Here is a 27,506-nt window from a genome sequence, read left to right as displayed (position 1 = left end):
GCTGAGAAGGCCGATTCTGGTGTTGCCACCCTGTGGACCTCTCATGCAGGAGGCACACAATGAAGGGTCTCAGAAGATGATCTCAGGGCCTCCATATGGAGACAGGCAGTCCTTAAGGTATATAGATCACCATTGTCTGTGCTAAATTTCAGCAGTTCTCTCCTAGACCTCCCTGGAAATGTGGGGAATTATCCATAGCCCTTCTTCACGCTAAGCAGATGCTTCCCCCCACAACTGAACATTTGGTAGTTTACTATGCCTGGACAACATGAAGGCTCCATTTCAGGTGCTTATTATGGGAGCAGTGCTCCTTACGCATGCAGATTTTTCACAGGGTCCACACAGTGTAGTTGCCCTTACATTAGGGAAGAATGCTTTGCAAAAATGTGTGTATTAGGCAAAATCACATTGAAAATGTGTATATTAAGAGAAATCTGCAGTAACTAAAATGCTGATGAGTTTTCATGAGGAGTTTAACATTTTCTCTCTTTTTTTGCAAACTGATCTGGACATGTAGAGAACCGAATTTAAGCTTGGAAAAAGTGAAAAAGTGAAGTTGACGGATTCAACCATTCCTCACGCCAATCCTGAACCAGTCTTTTACTTGCCTATAGTCCCAAAGCTATGAACAAAAGTAGCAGTTGACCAGCTTTTCGGCATAATTCAAAGCACTTTCAGCTCCTGCACTGTGCTTTGCCATCTTTCTTGGCAGTCTTCTGTAGCTCTGCGCTAAACCTACATTTTCATTCAGATGCAGCTGAATTTTTTGAAGTTCTGTCTGTGATTGTTTTAATGATTAAGACAGAGCCAATGCCTGAAATGAACGGGGGGTTGTAATCTGCTGCCATGATTAAGGAAACTTATCTGTTCTTAAATGTTTTTCTCTGGGGCTTAATATACTTATACAAACAGTATCTACCAAATTACCCCCATTTGTTTCCCGGCTCTCTTAAGTGTGCTTGCACTATGATGCATGTATTTTTTGGTGCTGGAACCTGTATGCCCTTGTAAGAAACACAGCCCCTTTAATAACCATAGCTCTGTTAGCTCTGTTATCTGGATACTTTCTAATTTCTCCTCTTTTGTTTGGGCAAATCTAATTTCTGAAAGCAGGCAAATGTTCATTGATTTCAGCTGTACAGGGTATGCTTAAGTAATTGTTTAACATCTTGTCTATTTTCTTATCCCCTGTTGCTTTAACTCAGTACTAATCATTCTTGAGAAGGTGACTTTGTAACTTTTGCCATTTGCTACAAACTAACAACATTTCCATATCAATTATTTTAAGTGCAGAGCCTAGCCTCAGACCTGGCACTAGGGAAGGAGAAGGGAGAATTGCCAGGGGCTCACAAAGCACATGCTAAGCTATGTAAAGGGATGTCTAACTTAGTTCCAAGGAACAACCAGGAGTCCTGACTGCACCTTTGCAGCTGTGCCTTCTACTGCCTGTCCCTGACATAACATGGGGTAGGTGGCTGTGGCTTGGGAAGAAAGTAGGAACCCTTGTTAGGCCTTGTTGAGAGCCAGTGTGGTGTAGTGGTTAAGAGAGGTAGTCTCATATTCTGGGGAACTGTGTTCACATCTTCACTCCTCCACATGCAGCTGCTGGGTGACCTTGGGCCAGTCACACTTCTCTGAAGTCTCTCAGCCCCACTCACCTCACAGAGTGTTTGTTGTGGGGGAGGAAGGGAAAGGAGAATGTTAGCCGCTTTGAGACTCCTTAAAGGGAGTGAAAGGCGGGATATCAAATCCAAACTCCTCCTCCTCTTCTTCTTCTTCTTCTTATCAGACCCAGAACTAAGAGGTTCCCTATGCCTGAGCTGGTGAAACATCCTACTCAAAACATCCTTCTGCACTCTGCTGGGTGGTTCATTTCAACCGAGAAGAGAAAGGATGTAGCTCCAACAGAGCTGGCACTGACCTAATTCCAAGCTGATTTCAAACTTTGGAGAAGCTGGGCTCAGCTCATGATTGACTGGGAGTCTCAAACTTTGAACAATCCAACTCAGAACTTCAGTAGCATCATTAGGCCTATATAGAAATGAATGGGGCAGAAACTTGTCTAATTCATGCTCTCTGAAACAATACATGAACCAGGAGTGCCAACTTGAATAAAATATTGGGGAAGCCAGGGAAGCCCCACCCGGCATAATTGATCACATGATGCAGTGCACATACACTGTTTGAATGGCAATGCACATTAACATTTTTGGGGGGCAACCGCCTCAAATATTTTAGGGGGCAAAGTCCCCCAGGCCCCTAGGAATTGGATCCTATGACATGAACTGAAACACAGCCCCTCTTCAATATTTGCACTTCTCTGAATTTTGCAATGAAATTCGCCAACGAAATTCTCCAGTACAAGAATGTTTATACTAAGCCAAACTGTGCACATATTTACTGAAAATAACAGACAAAGGTGATTATATTAGGGAAACTGCAAAGGTCAATGTTGGAGAAAGACAACTGGGCTAGATGGATCTGAGTTTGATTAATTCTTTTGTTGCTCTAAAATAGAATCACATGAATCACATTTTTCTACCAGATATAAGTAAACATTTTAAAATGATGGGTTTTCTCTCTTCTGGCATATGGTGTGACTTGCTTCAGTTTTATTAGGCCAGACTTGAATGAGCTAGAATTCTGTACTGCTTACTATAAAGATGTATAAAGATCCACTAAAGTCCAGATGAAGGAAAGTATGGTACCACTCTGTTCTTCCTTGGTCAGACCCCACCTGATGTACTTTGTGTCCAGTTCAGGGCACCACAGTTTCAGAAGGATTTTCACAAGCTGGAGCATGCGCAGAGGTGGGTGACCAAGATGATAATGGCTTATGGGTTTTATAATGCAGCTTTAAACCAAATTACAAAATAATTCACATTTTTATAGCTAAAACAAAGAGTCACCAAAGATTAAATCAGTTCTGCCTAATCCAGAGGATTATCTTGAGACCAAAAGGTCTTTTGATACTGTTTGTCTTGTTTCATAACCCTTCATTCAAAATGCATGGTCTTCCCCCTCGTCCTTCTCGGCAAGGAGGCTCTTTAATGATAATCATAAATGGATGATTGTGAGATTTAAAAAGCGGTAGGGTATACAAAATGAAAAATGAAAGGCGTAATGCCAGAAACGCTATCCTGGAGGAATGTGGAGATGATCCAAAACAAACTAGGAGAACCTCAAACACATTTACCTGGACATTAAACCCCATTCAATTTATTCAGAACTTGCTGTTGGTTAAGGCTAACCCCACTTGCCCTTGAAAAGGACTCTGGGGACTTCGGAGTGTGTAGACCCATTTTACTGCTTACCCCACTGTAATGTGTATGGGTTGCTCGTGCGTAAGTTGCCGCCTCTCCAGGCTTTGTTGCCTTGCTAAACCTTTCAGTCTGGGCAGCCCTTCACTTCGTGGCTGCCTCAGTCGCTAGCAGAATCCGTCAGTGGGCGTTCCTTAAATCTTTTCCAACATAAAAATTGTTTGACACCCAGTCTCCTCCTACTCTCTCTGCGCGGAAGTCTTCTGCGCAAGGAGGGCGTGGGTAGCGGAGGACCCGTGCTCTCCCCGCTGGTGTCCGGTGAAGAGTCCTGGAGCCCTCTCACCGATTCCCCCATCAGCCCCTCTATATCACTGGTGTTGCGCTAATTTGCTTCCCCATCTGCGGAGCTGCCTCTCTCCCTGCTGGGCCCTTCTCCAGCATCATTTGAGAGCCTTCTCTCCGCCTCTAGCTCCAATGTCAGTTCCCTGACACCCACCAACCCAATATTTAATGGTTTTCCACCAGGCAGAGTTCAAAGACAAAATGGGGCATTCCAAGGGCAGGGGAAGGTCTACGTCAGCTGGCACATGGTCGGGCCTGGTCTTCTCCCCATCATCACCTTGCATAGCTAGGCTGAATATATGGAGGTGGCTCAACCTCTCCGTAAAGCCAGCCAAGCAAGGGTGAGAGGTATGGATTTCTCTGCAAGGAGGCTCACTCTGCAAGGAGGCTCACAATTCTTTTTAGTAAGGTGAACATTTTAGTGCATTCAAAGTGCAATTATATAACATTGCATTCACATTAATATGTTTTCATAGTAAACTAAACTATGCAGCATGCTTTATCGATCTAATCCAAAGTTAGAACTGTCCAGAAGATACGAGCTTTGATCAAATCACATTGAAGTAACTGGGATGTAAATGTTCAACTGTGCATGTTAGCACTATTGATTCCAATGGAAATGTTTATTAGCACGCTAATATTGTTATTGTGTCTTTAAAATATGTAATTGTGCGTTACTTGTAAGCGTCTTGGTAGGGTTTATGTCCTGGAATAAATAAATAAAAAGGTCCTTTTTCTTAGTGAAATTTTGCTGGATTGTGTTCAATTAGTTTTTGGAAAGCCTTTCATGGGATTAGTATCAATCTATTTATAAGGAAACATTTCAACATAAAGGGAAATAAGAACTTTTATGTCATGTTTATTTACATCTGACAGTGATTTAACAATTTTGAAAAGGACAGCATGGGAGCTACGAACAGACTGTGTGTTTCTGTTGACTTTAAATAAGTTTGATTGCAGTGCCTGCCTGATGGCTCTGTGCTGGCACAAAGCAGACTGTTCACTTTTAAAACACACACACTGCTTCCTCCCCCCTTCATTATTCCCATTCTAAGAGTTCATAAATATTGGCAGGGAGATGAAGGGTTTTTGTTTGTTTTGTTTTGTTTTGTTTTTAACTATTTTTTTAAAGAGCAAAGAACAATACATTAACCTGAATTCATTAGCCAACATTTCATTAACCACTTGTTTCAGCCATAACCATTAGAGTTGTTTCAAACAAAACCAAAGTATTATTTTGGCTGGGAGAGATGAAAAGAACAAGAGAGACAGAAGTCCTTGTGAATGTTCACTAGATGGTGACAACTTGGACAGGACAGAGGAGAAACTTCTATTCGGGACAGTTTCATTGTATATTTTAATCGTGGATATTTATATTTTATTGTTTTAATAGGATCGTTTTGATTCATTTTAAAATTATGGATGTTTATATTTTAAGGCAAAGTGACTTTAAGATCAAAAATGGAGTGAGGGCACTTTGCTGAAGAACTCCTCAAAGCTGGAGACAATCTTGTTACCTGAATCAGTTATGTAAACCTCTACAGTGTCAGAATGCAACATCATGGAACAACCCAGTCTGCTTGCTTTACAAGAGATGGGTTGACAATCCTTGATGCTATAATTATTTCCTTGTCTTTCATTTACCCTCAGAGCACTTGGACCTCCATGGTTTGGCTTTTCTTTCTCCTTTCCACCATGCACATCCTGAAAAACTCTCCTTTTCTTTCCAGCTTTTGACTTGTCCACACCTCCTAGTCAACTAAACCCTCAGAGAGACCAGGCCCAATCTTTTGAAAATGAAAAAGCAGCAGTCTTTATGAGCTTAACCCTAATTTAAAAAAAAGCCATGACAAATGATAGTTTGGAATGATTTGGGGTTCAGCAGGTCCTGTTCATAAGCAGCACATCTCAAAATGGAATCAGAAGCCCAGCAGAATAGTTCTGTGCATCTTTGCTGAAATTCTACTGCTTTAGAAAGTAATTAGGATCTTAATCTTATGGGGAATTAGGAATGCCTAAACCCAGTGCCCAGATAAGGCTTGAAGGCAGGATGGGGAACCTATAACCTTCCAGATGTTGTTGGATTACAACTTGCACCATCCCTGGCCCTTGGCCATGCTGTGTGGGGCTGATGACAGATGGAGTCCAACTCCATCCGGAGGGCTTCAAATTCCCAAACCCTGCTGTAGGGAACGCAGATGGGAAGAGCTGATGACATTGCTCCACAAGCAAATATAAGATGACACTTTATTTGTAGCAGAAGCATAGGATCAGGCTTCCTATAAGGATAATGGAATATTTTCAGTTTTACAATGCATTTGATGTCTTCTAAATCTTAGCGACTGAATAAAAAACCAACACACTGTCCAAAGCTCATTGACACTATGGACTCAGCTATATTGGCAAAGAAAAAGTGCTTTATATGTGTTGTTTATGACTCTGTGACACCAGATGGCACTGTGGAGTTCCGTTTTTGCTAACCCGATTTCCCATACAAAGTTTGCAACGCGTTTAACTGAAATGCTTCTTTGATGTGTCGAGATCCAGCCTATATGTGTGGCAGGATCTTGATCACTGCAGCTGGCCCCATCCCTGTCACAAATGGCCCTGCCCTCTCAGCATGATCAACCACCATGCACTGCAGAGTATATCTGTAAAATGACCAACAAGCATAGATCACAGGCTTCAGGTATGTGAGCAGTCTACCAGGAAAATGTATGTTTTAGATGCTTTGAGTTTATTTTATTTTGATTTATTTAATTGTAGGGTTTCTCACCCACCCTTCAGCATAAGGTTCCAGCACAGGTTACAACCATTAAAAACACAATATTAAAAGGAGTTAAAACTAGGCAGACCGGGCATCTAATTATTGGAGGCCAGACACGCAGAAGGATGGAGACGGGCAAGACGGGTGTGATCTCTTACATCTACATTTTGAGCATATTCTGATTGTCTTGCACATGGTTCATTATAAAGCAACCCTGAGATAGCCTAAGTCGTGGCAAAGTAGTTCACAAGAAAACATGATGCAAGTAATACAAGGCAATGAAAGCAATTCAGATGGTTATACCAATTTATACTGACTCTTATTCCCAGAAGAGCTGGCGCATAAATAGACTGGCTCTGTGGTTAGATGCTAGAGGAAATTCAGTTAGTCTTATTGTTCCCCGGGGACTGGAGTACGCAGCTCATCCTTGTGTGTATACCAGGATGTTAAGAAGATGCTAATGAAACCACCTTAAAATGTCAATCACAGTAAATAAATCATCATGTTTATAAATGCAGTTTAATTCCATATGCTGTTTAACGAAAGTGGTGCAAAGGTGTACAACAAATATCTAAGCAACCCTGGTAGAAAAGGGGACATCACTCTCTTGTTTTAAAGCATTAGGACAAAAGCTTTCCTTCCCCCTTCCTTCTTTGTCGAAATATGATATTGACTGTCAACATACATAACAAAGCCGTATAAAATATGCCTTCCGATTTCTTTGATGGCACAATTGTAGCACATTTTAAAGCATTTTCATATTGAAAATGCAAGACAACTATTAAAGTGTAATGGCACAGAACATCTTTGGGGGTGGGGAGAGGGGGGGTAGGAGAAGAAAGAAAATGCCTTGTGCCAGGTTCTCATTTATGGCTGATATTTATTGCCTTTGCATTCTTATGGTATGCCTCTAAGTCAATTGAAATGCAAATGCTAATGAAAAACCCAACATAACACATTCATTCTCTTCCTCCACCAAATGAGTCTACAAGAAGATGTAAATGACTTACATATATCTGCAACTCAGGTTTTATTGTTTTAGGTTAATTTATTCTCTGTAATATTCTTAATGAAAGTAATGACTCTTACACTAGTTTGTAGAGTCACATCCTGCAATTTTATTAAATCACGCTGCGAAAATGCATATTGGCTGCCCTAAACATTTCTGAAGCTTTCATGTTACGTCTAATATATAAAAGCAATCTCCCAGACGATTATCAGCACAGTATATTTTGTTATCCTTTGTTCCTAATTTCATCTCACCGGGGTACATCTACTGTAAATAGCTGATGAAACCGGGGAAGCTGCAACATTCCTGCCGGGTGGTGTTAGCGCAGAATATTGTGACTACAGAAATATTCCCGAAATAGGAACTAATGTAGCAAATTAGTTTCGGAGTGCTTTCTTTTCATCTATGCAATTGCTATATAGATGATGGCAAAAAAACCAACAACAACAAAATCAGAAAACCCCCAACCCATTTGGACAGAAGAATTTTATCTTCCTTTCTCCAGTGTCTAAATTAATCAGTGTATGACACCCAAGAGAAAGCAATGTAAATGGTTCTCCAGTGTCATCCGGAGACTTGATCCTATGATCAATGATAGTAGTATTTCGGAGGGGGAGAGTTTAATGCATTTTCCTGAGCCTGGGTTCACCTGGGGTTACAACATCTGAGGTTCCTCATCCCAGCTCATGCAGAGACACAAAGTACTCTTGGCCGGTACACCTCAAAGAAGACTCAGGACTACTCCCTAGGTAAAGGTAAAGGGACCCCTGACTGTTAGGTCCAGTCGCGGATGACTCTGGGGTTGCGGTGCTCATCTCGCTTTACTTTGCAAAGGGAGCCAGTGTTTGTCCGCAGACAGATTCCGGGTCATGTGGCCAGCATGACTAAGCCACTTCTGGTGAACCAGAGCAGCGCACGGAAACGCCGTTTACCTTCCCGCCGGAGCGGTACCTATTTATCTACTTGCACTTTACGTGCTTTCAAACTGCTAGGTTGGCACGAGCAGGGACCGAGCAACGGGAGCTCACCCCGTCGCGGGGATTTGAACCACCAACCTTCTGATTGGTAAGTCCTAGGCTCAGCCACAGCGCCACCTGCATCCCATACTCCCTAGCCTAGACTAAATCAAACCATTTGAAAGCTCCAGAACAAGAACTCCCAGCAGTATGAAGTAGGGGGGTGGGAGAGAGTCCCCGGGCAAATTTGGGGCTCCCCCCAAAGTTCCTGCTCAGCTCCCTGAAACAGGCAACTAGCAAGCCTCATATTGCATAGGGAGGAAGCAAAATTGGGGCAAAGCAAAGAGCTTTGGGGAAGAGCCGCCTATTTAAACCTGACTGACTCCACTTGCAGGATTGGCCTGTTTGGACCCCCTGGCTCGTCGTCTACTCCTCCCTTGGACAATACCATCTGAGTCATCTTCCTGAGTGGGAGCCCAGGGTGTGGCAATGACACGCCCATTAAATTGGGCGTGTCAATCCCCATTTAGCCAGGTCCAGAGTGAGTCCTGAAAAATTATTAACAGGCCAATGAGACAGCCATTTCCCTTCCGAATCATGGCCCTGGAAACAGTAGCATCTCTATCAGAAGGCCGCACCACCATTGATTCAAGCAGTAGTAAAGTGCTAATAGTGAGAAAGATTGGTCTGGATTAGTAAAACAACCCCTTTCAGAGTTAGCCAAAGTTGCAAAGCAAGGGAAAAATCTGGGCTAAAGCTAAAATGGCCTCAGCCCTGTATACCAGGAGGAGCGTCTCCACCTCCATCGTTCAGCCCGGACACTGAGGTCCATCGCTGAGGGCCTTCTGGTGGTTCCCTCATTGCAAGAAGTGAGGTTGCAGGGAACCAGCCAGAGGGTCTTCTAGGTAGTGGCACCCTCTCTGTGGAACACCTTCCCATCAGATGTCAAGGAAATAAATTTTTAAATCTTACTTTTAAAAGACATCTGAAGGCAGCCCTGTTTAGGGAAGTTTTTAACGTTTAATGCTGTATTGTGTTTTTAATATTCGGTTGGGAGCCACCCAGAGTGACTGGGGAAACCCAGCCAGATTAGTCAACATAGGGCCCTCCAGATTTTCTGGACTACAACTCCCATCATCCCTGGTTATTGGCTCTGCTGGTTGAAGCTTATGAAAGGTGCAGTTCACAACATCTGGAAGCCACGATGCTGGGTACTCCTAGTCTATAGGCATATGAGTCTATCACCATGCTGAAGCTCAGCAGGCCTTGGTCTGGTCAGCGGGAGACTTCCTCAAATCAACTGTATGCCACTTCGGGCTGCATGATGGAAGAAAGATGGCTTGCAAGTGTAAGAAAGTAGAAACGAAATAACTTTTCACTTGGGATTTTTTTTTTGCCTGCTTAAAAAATCAGGAAAGCAGCTTTGCAACAGACTGTGGCAATGGATTATTCTGTGATTATTGCTCAAGGTCACGGCAAACTTGCTTGTCCTTTCCAAAGCCATCTAGCTGCCAAGTATCCTCCTAGCAATGTTTCTAGCCGCGCTCCTTGTGTCTTTTCTCTGCCACTCACATAGCTCCGTTGCAATCAGGTTTTGTTATACATCTCTTTATTTTATAATGTTCTTAACGCTGGATTTATCAGCTCAGTATAATTACAGCCACAAGTGCCACAATAAGTGTCAATAGAGTCGGAATAAAAACCTCACAGATGGTTTGGCACTCGGACAGAAAACCATTTTGTCTTTTATTGCATCTGATTTCTTTCCCCTTCCCTCTTCAGAAGCAACAGGCTTTACTATCTGGATTCTGTTTATAGCCACCATGCATTGCTGTCTTTTTTTCTTTTTAAATCACTTGCAGAGCTCGCAAATCTGGGACGGTGCTGTTCTAAATTCACCTGTACTGTGAAGTGGGGAATCAGACCTAGGAAGGAACACTCTTCAATGGACTGTGCCTTAGCATGTTAGAGAAACTTTTATTTTTTTAAAAAGTTAAAAAGGATGTTTTTTTCACTTATGAAGCCCTAACGTGCTACACATTTTCAAAGCTTGTAGGATGTATCTGCATTCATTCATTCATTCATTTATAAAGATTTATAAACCACTTAATCAAAGAGCTCTCTAAGCGGTGAACATAATAAAACTGTGGATAAAAATCAGCTAAAATCCACAAAACTATTTAAAAACAAATATAAAGTAATGATCACAAAATCAGTAAAACTCTTAAAACAAATATAGGTAGCTAAATTCTATGTCGCTGAAAGAAAAAAGGTATAATCAGCTGTCTAAAACAACATACTGTGGGTACCTGCCTAATTATTCCAGCTCAAAAATTATCCCTAAGTCCACATTCCAAGAATGGGGAAACCCCCTATGTTGTTGGACTCCAACTTCCAGCATGGTCAATGGTCAAGGGTGATGGGGGACCGACAACATCTGAAGACACCAGGTTTAGTTATCCAAAGTTTTCCACTTCTCTGTCTCCTCGCCTCTAGTTTCTCTAGCAGCCGAAGTCAGGAGGGAGCATCATGCTTACAAGAAAATGCCTAGCTTAGCATGCTAAAGGTACATTCAAATCCACACTCAGACCAGCATGATAAATGCATTAGTTTGTTAAACAAATGTGACTGTGAAGATTGCCTCGGGGAACCTATTCCAGAACAGTATACAAAACCAGGCATGTTGAATGATTCATATATCCTGCTACCCAGGAAATCTCAAGCTATGATGCCTCAGGTGTAGGGACGGGTGAGAACTTCCATTCGGTTCACATTAAAAAGTGAACTGACCTCATTCACACTTTTAGAAACTGTACAGAAACATTGAAATTTTGCACTTCTCTGAATTATGCAAGGCAGTTCTCTGACCAGGTGTACAAAAATGCATATATTAGGGTTGAATGTGCATAAAAAATGTACCTATTCATGTGAAGTGCATAGTATTCAGAAAAAGTGTTTTGAAAAAGTGTGTATAATAGCAGGTCCAGCCCAAGGATAAATATCATGCCAGGTGAGGGGTGCCTTGAGTAGCAGCAGCAGCAGCCCACCCCAATGGTCAGCTATGCAAGGCCACCCATAGGTTCAGGCCCGGTGTAGGTGTGGTGTTGGGGACCCTGTTGTTGCCCCCTATAAGGACTCGTGCATGTGTGTACACAGCTGCATGCAAGAATTCCTGCATGCAGGGACTACATGTGAGTCTTCTTGCTTTGAGCTTCTACTTGCGCTGGGTTCAAGCAGGACAATATATGTGCTTCATTTTTTTCTTATATGTGGATAAGGGACTAGGGATCGAGTTGTGCTATTCCCAAGCAGCTCCTTCAAATTTCAAACCCTTCCCAGCAGAGCTTCTTTCTGCTTTCTGGGGCTCCCTCAGCCTGGCTCCCTCAGCCTGAAAGCGGGATGAGGGCAGCACACCATAGTTGCCTTTGACTGGACTTAAGCATCCAGGGGTCATTTACCTTTTTACCTTTTTTATTAAGAGCAATATGGACTAAAATGATGGCAAATTCTTGTGGGGACTTTTCTAAAAAAAATCCACTAGGGCCACCATTTATACCACACATAAGCCACATTCATGACATGCATTTAAAGCAGTATCATACTACTTGAAATAGTCATGGCTTCCCCCATAGAATTCTGGGAGCTGTAGTTTTTGAAGGGTGCTGAGAGGTGTTAGGCAACCCCTATCCCCCTCAATAACTACAATTTCCAGACTAGTATAACAATCAATCCCTCTTCACAGAGAACTCTGGGAAATGTAGGTCTTGGAGGGGGGTAGGGGTCTCCTAACAACTGTCAGCACTCTTAACAAACTATAGTTCCCAGAATTCTTTGGAGGAATCCATGATAGTGCTTTAAATGTACAGTGTGAATGTGACCTTAGACTGATTCCTCCATCTCAATTAAGGGTGCAGCAAATTTAAGTAAACCTTTTAAATGTCTTTAAATAAACCCATTACAGGATCTCTGTCTGCATTATGCAATGTTAGCATCAACATTGTAGGCCTAAACCCACAATATAGTGTACACACATACCTGCGCGCGCGCGCACACACACACACACACACACACACACACAATTAAATAACTTTTAATAGCTATGGAATTACAGCATTACAATCAAGCTGTAAGGGCACTTATCAGCAGATAAATATGACAAGGGATCTCTGTGATACTTCCCCACATAATCATATTGTGAGAAATGGGAATTGTGTGATGGAATTTGCAGTAATGCTTTAGACCCGAATGACTTTAATAAAGAAAGTGTGGAGGATGAAAATTTCATCGCTTACAGAAGAAGTGCTCCAGTCTGTCCAAGGTGCAATGAAGCAATTCATCTTCCCCTTTTGAAAATATGCTGTGTACCAAGAAAAAAGCTTGATAGTTTTTACTAAGAAGTGGGTGGGTGGGGGAAACTCCACAGCAGGAGTGATTTTTAGAATTACCGTATTTTTTGCACCATAACACTCACTTTTTTCCTCCTAGAAAGTAAGGGGAAATGTCTGTGCGTGTTATGGAGGAAATGCCTATGGGTGGCATGCCTACGGATTTTCCTCCTCTAAAAACTACATGCATGTTATGGTCGGGTGCGTGTTATAGAGCGAAAAATATGGTAAATATTATGGAGAAAGGATTCACACAACCCTAAGCATAGTCCAGACAAAAGTGTGCTGCTGTTCCTTTGTTATGTACCAGGGAAATGTTAGTATGCTTAACAGAATAACCCTGTCCTTAAATTAGTCCAGCTGGAAGAGGGCTTTTTGTTGGCATCTGTCGGTCTTGAGAGGCAATGGAGTGCACCTTCAGAGGTGAAGTCAAACCTCTGGAGAATCACAGCAGCATCTTTGGCTGTGGAGACTGGTCAACAAGTGCTGCCTCCCATGCTGTTTTGCTGTGTTAGCAGCACCAAAGTGACCTCTCTGGGGTGCCCAGACAACACAACCATCCTCTTGGCCTCACTGATGTGGTATAAAACAAAGCACAGCAATACATTGGTGTGTAGCAGGTACTGTATGTGAGATTGCAGCCATAGGCTCTACACCTCTCTGCATTCATTCACACTTGTGAATAGAGACTGCAAGTATACAAGCTAGGTTCTGGGTGTGCAGTTGGGCGTTATGCAAAATGTTGAGAGAGCAGAGGCATGTGCAAAGCACATTGATGCAAATTCTGTTTACTTATTTGGGACATTTTTAGCCTGCTCCTCCAAGACTGAATTACATAATATGAAGTAATAATAATAATAATAATAATAATAATAATAATAATACAGATTAAAACCAGCACAAAAGATTGCTGCTGTTGTTGTTACAGATTAAAACCTGCATAGATTAAAAACAATATACCGTAATGCAATGAAACCCAATAGAATTTGTAAACTCCATGTACAGGTTTTGGAGAGTGTTCTGTTGAGTGTGAAGAACCCCAAAACCACCCCCAAATGAAGACACAATAGACACAGATTTTAGTTTAAGGTTTTTGGCCACAGCTTTATTGATTACAGCATGTGAGTGGTTGCTTAGGCATTGGTTCCAGACTACTGGAACCTGCACGGTGGCAGGAACAGGACTGACACTGGGCACCACCATATGTCAGTAAGGGAAAGCATCCTGGGGGAGTGATAACTCCTTCGATCTCACAGCTCATCCCAGATGCTCCCAGGGGCATGGTCCTAACCCTTTGACAGGGTTCGGACAAAAGCAAGGCGAGCCCCTGGATTCCTTTAACAGAATTCCCTAGCAGCAGCAATGGAGGGGCAGGCACAGCCAACCACGTCCCCTCCCCAAAACATTGAACCAAATGCCTAACCTCCAACCTTACAAAGTTGTGATGATTTGCTACACAGTAGGCAAAAACCAAGTGGCACCAGCCAATCAGCAAAATGGCAAAATTCCTACTGGGGCCATGTTCCAAAACAGACAACCCCTAGATAGGCATAGCAAGTCCATAAGAACAACCCTAAATATAGGGAGAGGAGGGCGGGTGATCTGCTGCACGTCACAAGAAAGTGAAACTCTCTAGTGATGTGCAGCAGCTTAAGTAGCCCCTAAGCAGCCAATCGCCAACCCAACTGACCAAATGTCTGCCTCAGCACCAGAGGGGCAACCAATGGGGTGTTGTGACCATCCAAATGGTCCCGCCCTACAACAGGGAGGCAGTTTCTGGTGATCTCATCGCAACACATGATGGAGGATCCGACTTCCCTCCACAGTGGCTAAATCCATGTTATTTTGCAAAATGTAAAACGAAGTCCAATACAGTGGTACCTCAGGTTAAGTACTTAATTCGTTCCGGAGGTCCGTTCTTAACCTGAAACTGTTCTTAACCTGAAGCACCACTTTAGCTAATGGGGCCTCCTGCTGCTGCCGCACCGCCAGAGCCCGATTTCTGTTCTTATCCTGAAGCAAAGTTCTTAACCTGAAGCACTATTTCTGGGTTAGCAGAGTGTGTAACCTGAAGCGTATGTAACTTGAGGTACCACTGTACTTCTAATATACTGAAACTTCTAATACCTTACCTCCCCGGTGCTTTGCAGGACATCTGCAGTAGAAGAAAAGGCTAAGCTAAGGAGTAAACCCTACACAAATCTGGAGTGGAGCATGGGCGTAGCCAGGTGGGGGCAGGGGATGCAGCTGCCCTCCCAAATCAATATCAATCAATACAAATCTGAGGTTCTGCCTCCCACAACAAAAGCCTTCCCCACCTAACACAAGCCTATTGCCCCAATAAAATTCCTGGCTATGCCCATGGAATGGAGTCCCTAAGACTGTTTGGATAGTATCTTCTATGCTTCCTTTCAGCAACTCCTGCAGCCAAGCTGGTGCCAGACGTATTCCTCTGCTTTCCTTTGAACCACATCAGTGAGCTTGAGGGAGGGGGTGTCTTGTTTTTTGGGTAGCCCTGGCCCTCCATGCACATTGCCCAGGCTTGTGCCTCAGAGAGAAGGTGGACTCCAATCTCTCTCAAGACAAGCAGATGCCCAAAACAACAACAACAATACTTTGTCCACATTCTATGATTTATAAGCCCTGTTTGTCAACTATCAAAACCTTCTTTTTAAATTTTGATTGATTTAAAATCTGTTCATTGTTCTCCATGTTTCCCTCTAGCTTTATCCTATGATTTAAAACAAACAAGCAAATAAGCAAGGGGAGACCTTAACCAAAACCAATAGCTATTTGCTTTCACATCCAGAGGTTGAGAAAAGGTTCAAATATTTTCTGCCTTTCCATTATAGCAAGTACACCCCCACATCCCTGGAAGTTAATAAAAACACCATCTATTTGTACCTGCCATTTGCCTTAGGAGACAGAGGAAGATAATGAAAATATTTTACTATCTATTTTCAAATTATAAGCTGTTGTTTCCAAAGAATGTGAAAACCCATGTATATTATCACATTATTGTTCTCTGGGGAATGCAGTCACTATAGTGATTCTAATTACATGGCTTCATTAACTTTCTACATTCTACCTGTTATGGGGGTTTCACATTAAGAACATTTGCATATGCAGGAAATGAATGCTGTTTGCAAGGAGCTAATGTCATTAAACATTTAAGTAGCTCCTTCCAGATAAACAAGAGCTTTCCGCTGGAATCTCCCTTTTAGAATATCTTTTAAAGGACTCTTTTTAAAGATAGGGTCAGAACGCTTAAAGGAAAGGGGTATATAATATACTACAATGTTTTGAACAGAGTGTGAGTGATTTTAAAATGAAATAAACAAATCATAATGCTTAGTACAAGATACAACATTTTCCTGTAAGTGTAATATGTTAGCTTGTTTCTAGCATTTGAGTGTGATGTACACATCATTTGATACAATGATTGTTTCTGTGAATGACATTAAAGTAAATATTATGAGATGACCCCTTTAAATAGAAGGTATGGGCTGTACTCAACTAAGCCCCATTGAAATTACTGGTCCTAAGTTAGTCATGTCCATTTATGTGGGACCAATGACTCTGTATAAGGCAGGTGGACCAGTGACTTTGTATAAGGCAGTTTTCTATGTTTCCATGACTGTCAGGACTGAGAAATGAAAAGCAGCTGGTGGCAAATCAGAATCCAGGAACCAGAAACTAAAACAAACCAGGAGTTAGAACTGGAGAATACAGGCAATGACCGATTAACGTGCATCTGATTCACGATCACACATGATAGCACAGCACTGAACCTATATGTGACCGAAAATGACACAAAACATGACGTAACAGAGGAGGGGAGGGGTGTAATGGGGAGGGGGGAGTGAAGCATAATGGGGTGGGGCACACTTATACTGGGGCAATCCAGTCAGATGGGCAGGGTACAAATAATAAAATTATGATGATGATGATACATTATGATGCTCTGCAAACACATGCGGGGGCCAGGAACAGAACCTCCAAGCAAAATGGTCATCAATGGTATGTCAACGAAAAGAGCAGTCTGTAGCCAAAATTCAGAAGCATGCAGGAAATCGGGACCAAAGGATCCATACAAGCTCAGGAAGACTGTAGGTACATTCAGATTTGGGGAATATTCCTTTCACATGGCAGTACCTGTTGCTTTATGGAACTGTGGATTTTGGACTGATATGGCAGAATGTCACACTTAATTTCATCCACACCAGTGGGCGTGGTGTGGCACACAACAAATGTAATTGGACAATGTTGCCACTCTCCCACCCTTTCCACACATGCATCCTTACGTTCCTCCATGATTTCCCCATGAAAGCATCAGGAAAGGACTGCATGGTGGTATAACACTCCCAATTTCATTGCTTTAAAAAGGTAAAGGTACCCCTGACCGTTAGGTCCAGTCGCGGATGACTCTGGGGTTGCGCGCTCATCTCGCTCTATAGGCTGAGGGAGCCGGTGTTTGTCCGCAGACAGTTTTTCCCGGGTCATGTGGCTAGCATGACTAAGCCGCTTCTGGCGTAATGGAACACCAAAACCAGAGCAGTGCACGGAAAGACCGTATACTTTCCTGCCACAGTGGTACCTATTTATCTACTTGCGCTTTGACGTGCTTTCAAACTGCTAGGTAGGCAGGAGCTGGGACAGAGCAACGGGAGCTCACCCTGTTGCGGGGATTCGAACCGCCAACCTTCTGATCAGCAAGTTCTAGGCTCTGTGGTTTAGACCACAGCGCCACCTGTGTCCCCTTTTCATTGCTTTACTCCTATGCTTTTCTGGGTTAAGCAAATGGCTCCCCCCCCCCCGAATCAAATAAGACAGGAACGACCACTAAACATATGCCACAGCCCATTAGTTTTCTGGAGGTGGCTTTTATGCCACGTGAGAGCTTAAATATAATAAGGAAATGTCTGGGAAACTGAATAATCTGCATTGTAAATGCAGCCTGTGGTGTGTAAGCAAGGCCCAACTGAATCAGGAAGCTCCCTTATACAGTAGTTGTTCCTGCCCAGGAGAATCAGATAGCCAGCTTTGCTGGGCAAGGATCAGTCCAGGGCCCAAAGATACTAAACTGCTTGCAATAAGGATATGCACACCATAAGCTGTTGAATCGCCGTTGGCCCCAGACAGCATGGCCAATAGTCAGGGATTATAGGAGTAGTCCATTAACATCTGGGGAGTCACTGTTTCCCGATTCATGGCCTAGCCAGATGTTGCAACATGCAGATCAGTGACTCATCACACAAGGCAACGACATATCGATCCAAAGACTCTTATGTAGAGCCACAGAGTTGTTGTTTTTTTTAAGGTAACCAGGGCCAATCCATTTAGGGGGTTTGAAGGTAGCCACCAACATCCTGAATCCTGCCTGGTAACCAATTAGCAGTAACCAGGGTAGCTACTATCCAATCGATGTCCTTTGCTTCCATAACTGGGCATCCACAAATGTTCTTATGACTGCATTCTTGACCAAATGAAGTCTCCAGAGTTTTTTTTCCTCCAGAAGCAGCTCCACGTATTTAGTAAAAAGCAGGGTTTGAGTGACAGGAAGGGCAAGTCAAGGAATTGCAGGAGGACGACAAAGAGTATGAGTAAAAAATAAGGAAAGGAAGAAGTTGAAGAGAAGAGAGTTAATAGTCAAATTAATAGCAGAGTTAGGCAGGGGTTGGTAATTGTAGGTTAAATTTTCACGCTTTCGGTGTGTAAACCTGAAGCTCATATCTATCACTCAGTAGTTAAAATAATAATAATACAGGCAGCTTTATGGCAAAGAAGACCATTCTTTCAAATCCAGATCTTCTGTAAGTGCAGCTGCCTGATAATTCCCTCTTCAGTTGCCTGTCAAAAAAATCCTTCAAATGATATAATCATTTGTTAAAACATGCCATGTTGATAACTGAATAAGGTCAGACTTTAGTAAAGCTTTAAGGCAAGAACACATGTTAAAAGCAAGTATTTGTCACTACTGATAAATCAGCAAGTCCTTTGAGTTCCCCTTCGCCCCCAACGTTTCAAGCATGTTTAAAGCAAAGTGGTATATTTCCCACCCACAGCATTTAAAAACGTGTATTTTCTTTTCTTGATATCTACACATTGCTTGCAGACCCCAATTTGAAGACTTGTGAGACAAAAGGTTCTTGGCTCTGAGTCAGGGAAGTGGAGGTGGGACATGGAAGACGGGTCAGAGGAGGAAGGGGGAGTGGAATGGTTGGATGCTGAACAAGTAACAGGCTTGAGTGAGAGAGAGGAAGAAGAGGCAGAAAGCACTGCAGGTGTAGGGCAGGCAGCTGAAGAGGAGGTGGGGGCTGAGGTTGCAACAGGAGCCTGCCAGCCCTACTGTGTTCAACTCCCTTCTCTCCTTGTCTCCAAGAGCTCGGAGACTTTTGCCTGTAGCAGAGCAAAGAGCACAGAGAGCGCAGGGCCCCCCTTCCTGACAGAGTTTAAGACTGCAGGAGAAACTGCTGGACAGGGATGAGACTTATGGGGAAGTGGGAGGCCCAGAGGACCTCAGTTCTGGCAACTATTTTACTGGGGCCAGTCTCACTGTAGGTTTCTCTGTTTGTATCCTGTTTCCTTGCATATGGAAACAACTTTACTGCTCGCCTCTGAGTCTCCGTGCTGACCTGCAGATGATCTAGCCCTGACAACTGCAGGTTTGGTTTGGCATAGAGAACAAAGGTATGTCATGCATTATTATATTATGTGTTTTAATTTGTTGGAAGCTGCCCAGAGTGGCTGGGGAACCCAGTCAGATAAGTGGCATAGCAACTACTACTACTACTACTACTAGTAGTACCATCACTCATTAGTTGCTCCAACATCACCAAGCAAAGAAAGTAAGGTCACTAATTCTGATCATCAATTTCTAATGAAAGTGCTCACATGTGGGTATCCTATACAGCTGCTGCAGAACCTAATGGGAACTTGCAGGGACCCTTATTTAAAAGGGTACACCTAGAAGGGCACCGTTAGTTTTGAAATGTTGCTTTCTTATGAACTTTAATTCTAGGACTAAAGAGCGCAATCATTTCCAAAACCAGAAAACAACAAGGCTGAGCTTGACCGCAGCACACGCGGCTGCTTATAGGAATTCTAAACATTCTTGAACAAGTGCCTTTTCTTTCGGTTTTCATTAGAGCCCCTTGTCACCATCCAATCTTGATTTTAGAAATTAAAGCCAACAAGCAGATTGAAAGAATCGGGAGAATGACAGCATGGGGCGCTGTCTCAAAGCCACAACTAACAGCATGAAGCAGAGTAAACCTCAAGCTGTTGCAGCTCTTAAGAGAAAGAAATTGGAGGGTGGGCAGTGGGGGAGGTTGAGGAGGAGGTGTTTGCTGGGAAACTCAATTATAGCAAGCCCCAGCTATAGCAAAGTACTTCTGAATGTTGACACAAAGAGTTTCTCTCCCCCCCCCCACATGCCCTGCTTAATGTTTTAACTGAATACCTAGAAACCAACCCTTCTCCTCCATCAGTATCAGAGATGGTTCTTCTCTATGGATAAATGTTTACAGCTAAAGCTCTGCTGAGGGTTTCAGCAAACAAGTCTCGGTGCACCGCAAAGGCTTTCGGCTGAGGCACTCGAGATCAAGAAAGCACTAGTGATTAGGAACTAGCAGCACAATCACAGGACGGTTTAATCCACCCCAAATGTCACTCTCTGGTCTACAACTTGGCAATCCCATCTTCATTGGCAGACAAAAGGGCATTGGTTAGTCATCTGTTTAATTCTCTCGCTGCAGTGTGTCATTTGGACGTTGACGGAAAATCCCTTGATTCAGGCTGCCATTTCTGACAGTCTCCCACTAGACTACATTAATAAGCCCTTTTAGAGAGCTGAATGCAGAATAAGCAGCAGGCAGCTCGTCGTCAAAATGGAGACAGGATAAGGCAGCTCTAGAAAGAAATGCTTTTCCTTTGTCAGGATGCTGAGTTTTTGTGCCCCCTCCTTCCCCGAGGTGACCCTTTAAGTGCAAAGCAAACGATCTGAATGGAGCTCTCCTCTCCATCAATACACATCTGAATAGAAATATTGTAAGCAGCTGAATGGCTTTGTAGCTTTAAACCCCCGATGCTGTGGAATGAGAAAGAGAAAGCATCAAGTACGTTTCTGAGTTACCTTAATGCAACATGCTTTCAATGGGGGAGACAGACAGGAAATCTGCCCGGTATTCTACATTATCTGGGGAATATCCCTCAGAAAACAAATGCACCATTCTTTATACACAGGCTGACATCTCATTGTAATATCACAAGAGACACAGTTCGGCTTTGTAACTCTGTTGCCAGGAGGCAGGTAAGTGCTGTGATACAGGCAGTCCTGCTAAGATGGTGCATGATTTTAATGTCTTTTGAAAGCCTATTATTTGTTAGACAAGGGGGTCTCACGGCTGTGATTTCCTGCTTCGACTCTATTAATAATGTCTTGATAGTATATCGCCACAGTTGCTGTTTTTGCTTAACCCATTGCGCACTGAGGGGTGATCATGTCTGCGATCTGCTATCCTTGACAGTCGCTCAAAAGGGAATAAGCGGCACCAATGAAAACAGTCCCAGCATTTGTTTGTATGTTTGTTTAAACAAGAGCAAAGCCACTCTTGTTGAGGTTTGCATCGCCCATAGGGGGAGCTGCTGAGTTCCTTTTAGAAATCAAGTTGGAAATGCAAAGGGTTAAGGAAGGGGAAGGAAATAATGTAATCCTGCATGATGGGAAAAGATGTAGGTAAGGCTTGGGGAGGATTTTGTCAAGCAGAAAATTGACAAAATCTGCTATTAATTATTGTGCTGATGCTATCAGAAGCATTACCATATTCAAAGAGAGCAGAGTAAGCGGCGGTTCCTGAAACGTTGAGAAACTTTAGAACTAAATCTCTTTCTTTTCAGGAGGGATTTGCAAAATATAACTAAGCAACGGAGGCAAATAATTCTGTGTCGCAGGAGGAGTCGACTTTAATTTTCAGAACACATTCAGATCTACTGGGCTGTGATCTACTATGCTTGCAGCCTGTGCAAGTGATAAAGAGGAAAACTCAGTTGAATCTTTAGGAATTCCACTCAGGCAGTAGAGCATAGGTGGAATGTATCACCTGGAAGGGCTAAAATGAAATACGAATTTCAACATCATTTAATTTCAACCTAAACACTGGTGCCTAGAATACTTTGATAATAGGTTCGGGGAAGAGAGATAATGACATGTGAATTCACATGATAATTTTTAACTGTCCCCCACACCATCCCAAGCTAGAGCTGCTTGAGGAATTCAATTTATGGAGATTTCAATCAGAACTGACCTGATCCACACCTAAGAAATGAATGGATGCAATTATTCTTCAGAATTTGTACTACTCTGAATTTTCCAGGATAGTTTTTGGATCAAAAAAAGGTACAAAAAGCAGAATGCAACATGTATGTTTAAAGATTCATGCATTCTAATAATATATATATATATATATATATATATATATATATATATGCAGGTTTTGGTGTCTTCGGGTGTCTTCCCGTGTAAGAGTCGGGGTGTCTGTGCGACGTTTCGACGAGGTCTCACTCGTCATCTTCAGGCTGGTGCTTTCGGCTTCTTGTTACTGGAACAGAGCAGAGTCTGGTGTTTGAGTTCCTATAAATACTGTTGAGGGGTGTGGTGTATAGCCTCCAACGTTCTGGGTAGAGAGGAAGTTCCTAGATTAGTGTGCCTTTTCTTCTTTTGTTCCTTAATTACTTGAGGGATATCTTGGGTGATTTCATGAGTGATATTCTGAATATCACTGGGTGGGTCATTAATTACTTGAGGGATATCTTGGGTGATTTCATGAGTGATATTCTGAATATCACTCATGAAATCACCCAAGATATCCCTCAAGTAATTAATGACCCACCCAGTGATATTCAGAATATCACTCATGAAATCACCCAAGATATCCCTCAAGTAATTAAGGAACAAAAGAAGAAAAGGCACACTAATCTAGGAACTTCCTCTCTACCCAGAACGTTGGAGGCTATACACCACACCCCTCAACAGTATTTATAGGAACTCAAACACCAGACTCTGCTCTGTTCCAGTAACAAGAAGCCGAAAGCACCAGCCTGAAGATGACGAGTGAGACCTCGTCGAAACGTCGCACAGACACCCCGACTCTTACACGGGAAGACACCCGAAGACACCAAAACCTGCATTCCTATACCCGTGAAAATCTACGAAAGCATATATATATATATATATATATATATATATATATATATGCTTATATAAAGTATGTATTAACTGTGTATAAATTAATGTAGCTGAGTTTTTTAAAAAAATAAACAAAAAATAAAATAAAACCTGCACTTTAATGTGGAAATGGCATGAACATATGAATAAACACATGCAAAATTCATTCATGAGGACGCAGCTGCCAGATAGGTGTTTTCATGTTTTCTCCATCTTCCTACCTGGTGCCAGATCTCCTGACAGCACCAGGTCACCCTGGGCCACTCAGCCTGTCTCAACCCAGATTTCCCCAAAGCAGCCCAATTTTGTTTGGGATTTGGGAACAGGTGAATCTGATGCACAACCTGAGTTTATGCACAACCTGAGTTTATGCTCAGACTTTGAGTTCCAAGAGTAACAGCTTTATGGATCATTTCACCAACACCAATTTCCTGTGCACGAACCTTTTATGTGTTGGAAGTTGCATGTACTGTATTCTAAGTGGACTTCATCATGTGGTGGATGCACTTTATTTTATTATCTGAAAATGCAACATGATGTCTACTTCTAGTATACATGACAGCATACATGAAATTCGTGCAACTTCCAACCCATGCAATATTTGTGTGCAGGAAATTTGTGTTGGTGAACTAACCCACACAAGTTGCAACTCCTGGAAACCGAAGCCAGAAGGAGAATTTCTGAAGAGACTGCACAGCTGCAAATACAATTTGATTCCACTGAAATCTTTTTAATTACTGCACACTAAACTGCTACATCTATGCAGCACAGGGCAAAGTCTGACACAAAGGGAGCATAAACCCAACTTGTGTGGGTTAGTTCACCAACACGAATTTCCTGCACACAAATATTTTATGGGTTGGAAGTGGCACAAATTCCATGTATGCTGTCATGTATACTAGACTGTTACCCTGGAACTTAAAGTTGTACAGTGGTACCTTGGATTAAGCACTTAATTCATTCCAGAGGTCTGTTCTTAACCTGAAACTGTTCTTAACCTGGAGCACCACTTTAGCTAATGGGGCCTCCTGCTGCCACTGTGCTGCCAGAGCACGATTTCTGTTCTCATCCTGAAGCAAAGTTCTTAACCCGAGGTACTGTTTCGGGGTTAGCGGAGTGTGTAACCTGAAGCGTATGTAACCCGAGGTACTACTGTATAGAGAATTTCTGAAGGGATTGAACATCTGTATGCACAACTGACTCCACTGAACACTTTTTAATTCTCTCTCTCGCCCACACATACACAAATAAACACTGATATCAGGAAATGGGTAACATGAGGGGGCTGAAGGAAAGAGCCTCATTAAAAGCCCAAACAAATACAGCTACATACTGCTAGACTAATGAACCTAATGTACTGAAAGCAGTTCACAAAAATATAAGCATCCATGCAGATGGTGGAGTGTTCCAGGGCCTTCTCCTGCTGTCCAAACAAAGGAGGGGAACAGTGGGTGGTGTTCAGAGCTTCCAAAGCATCTTCAAAACATTAGATACATGAACATAAAAACTTGCTGGAGAGACCCATAAATTCACTGGATCTTCCCTCAGTTAATCCACGAACCAATCATATTGAAGACAGGTGTGTGTTTCATAATGTTTCTCCTAATTTGGATCGTTTCTATCTAGTCACAAGGCTATAGTGCATAGTGGTGTCACTATAAGCACTGGTTCCTGGTATCAGCGCTGCAGGTTATGGTTTTGAAGTCTTTTTCTCCAAAAGAAGCTACTCCTCATTTCATGAAGAGCTTCAGACATAATGCCATAAGCCCTCATTGTGAACATCTCATCATGTAAGGTGCCATCTTAATTTCACATATGCACTTGTGGGGTCTGAACGGGTGGCAACTGACCAGGAACGAGATATTGGGGCCATGGTGGATAGCTCAATGAAGGTGTCAACTCAGTGTGTGGCAGCTGTGAAAAGGGCAAATTCTACTCAAGGGATCATTGGGAAAGGAATTAAAAATAGAACTGCCAATATCATAATGCCATTACACAAATCTGGTGCTACAACACTGGAAAGACTGTGTACAATTCTGGCCACCTTACCTCAAAAATGATATAGTGGAGTTGGAAATGACTGAGAAAAGGTCAGCCAAAATGATTAAAGCGATAGAGCAACCCCCCCACCCACCCATTAAAAAAACGCAAATATTGGGACTTCTTTCTCTAGAGAAAAGGTAAGAGGTGGCAAGATAGAAGTTTATAAAATTATAAACGCTTTTCTTATGTTCTTATCCAGTGATTTTTTTTCTGGGGGGATGCAGGGGTACGCATACCCCTAAACATTTTGCGAATCTAAGTTTGGCCTCATTGAGGGGCAGTATTTCAATATGAGTAGGAAAATGAGAGTACCCGAAAACAATTTTAAAAGGAAAAAAACACTGTTCTTATCTAATGAAGAACCCCTGTCTCTGTATATGATCCCCTTTCACATGCATTATGCATGTACAAGAGGCCATGGGCCATGGACTGCTCCTGTCCCTAATGCCATATGACAGCCAGACCACACCTCTTGATATTCGCACATTGTACACCCATATCTGCATAGTGGAAGTCTATGTTTGTCAAGTTCTACGTGCATTGGCTTCATCTTCTAAGATGTCTATATGTGGATGTTGTTATGATGGCCTGGGACTCAGGCTCGGGCTCGGAACCAGAGGAGTCTCAGTCTGCACCGGATCCTTTGCCTCAGGCATCATCGGAAGCAAGTCTGGGGCCTGATCCTGAAGAGCCCCAGTCTGCACAGGTTCCCCTGCAACAAACACCAGCTGGGCCAAGTCAGGGGCCTGAGCCTGCCCTGGCTCCAGATGCGGGGATTACTTCGTTGCCTTCAGCTGGGCCATCACTTACAGCTGCTCCATTAACGTTGGGTCAGGGGAGGCTGAGGCGGCCCCTGGGTCTAGTAACCCACCGATGTCTTCCGAGCTGCAGAGACTAAGGTCTGAGAGAAGGAGAGACCTGAGTACTCGCAGGAGGAGTGCTCACCTTTGGGTGAAACAGGGAGGTGAGTTGCCGGGGGATCAGGACCGGCCACTACTGCGACAAAGATAAAAGGCTGTCTGGCCCCGCCCCAGGTTGCGGGAGCAACATTGCTGTATGCTAGATCCTGCCTCTGTCCTTGCCTAGTGTCCTGCCTTTGCCCTGTTGGACTGACTCCTAGTGGAACCTTCAGATTCTGGACCGGTCCTGGACCGTGTTACATGGGTTACCCCCGGGCCCAGCACAGTTGTGGCCCAGAACACCATGCAGTGAAGGAGGTGAGGCTAGCAGCAATACATCTCCTCTGCTCATTCTACATACAGATTCCTACGGCACGAATAGCGTATTCCTGCATTGCAGGTGGTTGGACTAGATGATGCTCACGATCCCTTCCAACTTTACAACTTGACGATTCTATGCAAAGGGGGCTCTTGTCTGTCACTGGCCTCAGACGGCAAAGCACAACTGTTGCGGTTCTGTTTCCCCTCCCTCTAAGCGAGAGACTGGAATTTGACTTCATAAACGGACTCATTTGCACAGCCGGAGCTTAAGCTTGGTCCCAGCTGCTGCAATTAGACTGGCAAGGGAGTAAAATATCCCCTCCTTTTGGGATAAAGTAACTGCAATGGTACGATAATCCTAAAAAAAAAAAGATGTCAGATCTTCTTCCCTCCACAACTCGTGCCTCCCTTTTATGTATTTTTATTCCTATCTCATTTGGTTTAATTGAAACAGCTAGAAAATTCATTTCATTATATGCTGACCACCTGTACTCCATGGAAACAAAGACTGCAAGATCAAATAACACATCTGTAAGAAATTTTGGCTACTTTGCCATAATCTTCAAAGAGCACCACAATTAGTCATCCAGGCACTGCAGGTCACAATCCAAGATGATGTGATGGCCGAGTGTGCAAATAATTCACACTCTTTGTAGTGCCAATCAAGGATTTCACCAGAGTGGCCCATGATGTACTGATATAAGTTGGTTTCTTTCTGGAATGTGATTAGGAGTGCCTTTGCTCAGCTTGCAAAGATTCTTTAACACGACTGTTTGAGTGTACCCATAGTTGAGAAATTTCAGTGACTTTAAGCATACCTCCGAAATTGATCCCAGACTTGACTTGTTCCTGGAATTCTGGAGAATGTCATCACTTTACAATGTCAGTTAGAAAAGAGATTTGCTTTGCATCTAACACTTGGGGTGTGCGTTTTAAAATGCATACAGCATTGCTACAAAAAAAACCACACACATGCGTACAGAGACACAGGGAAGTTAGACCTTCAATTCATCAATGATCCCAAAGTGTAGATCTTACAATAAAGTTGTCACTAATGCCTGTGTTATTGCCCCATAAACAAAAGGCCATAAAATGCTATTGATGAAGCCCATGCTTTGATCTCCATATGTCAGGGTGGTTGTGAAAGTGATATGCACACAGATTTCTAATGTAAATTACCCTTTCCATTGCAAAATGAGCACCATATGGAACAGGTAGCTGTTTTGCTTGATAGCTGAATATTAAAATGAATATGAGCAGAAACGGCTTTGATTTCACTTGTCTGTAGCAAGTTAGTGG

This window comes from Podarcis vaucheri (assembly GCF_965113315.1).
Source record: "Podarcis vaucheri genome assembly, chromosome: 12".
Taxonomy (NCBI): Eukaryota; Metazoa; Chordata; class Lepidosauria; order Squamata; family Lacertidae; genus Podarcis; species Podarcis vaucheri.
The sequence above is the reverse complement of the archived record's forward strand: the minus strand, read 5'-3'. Positions refer to the sequence as shown.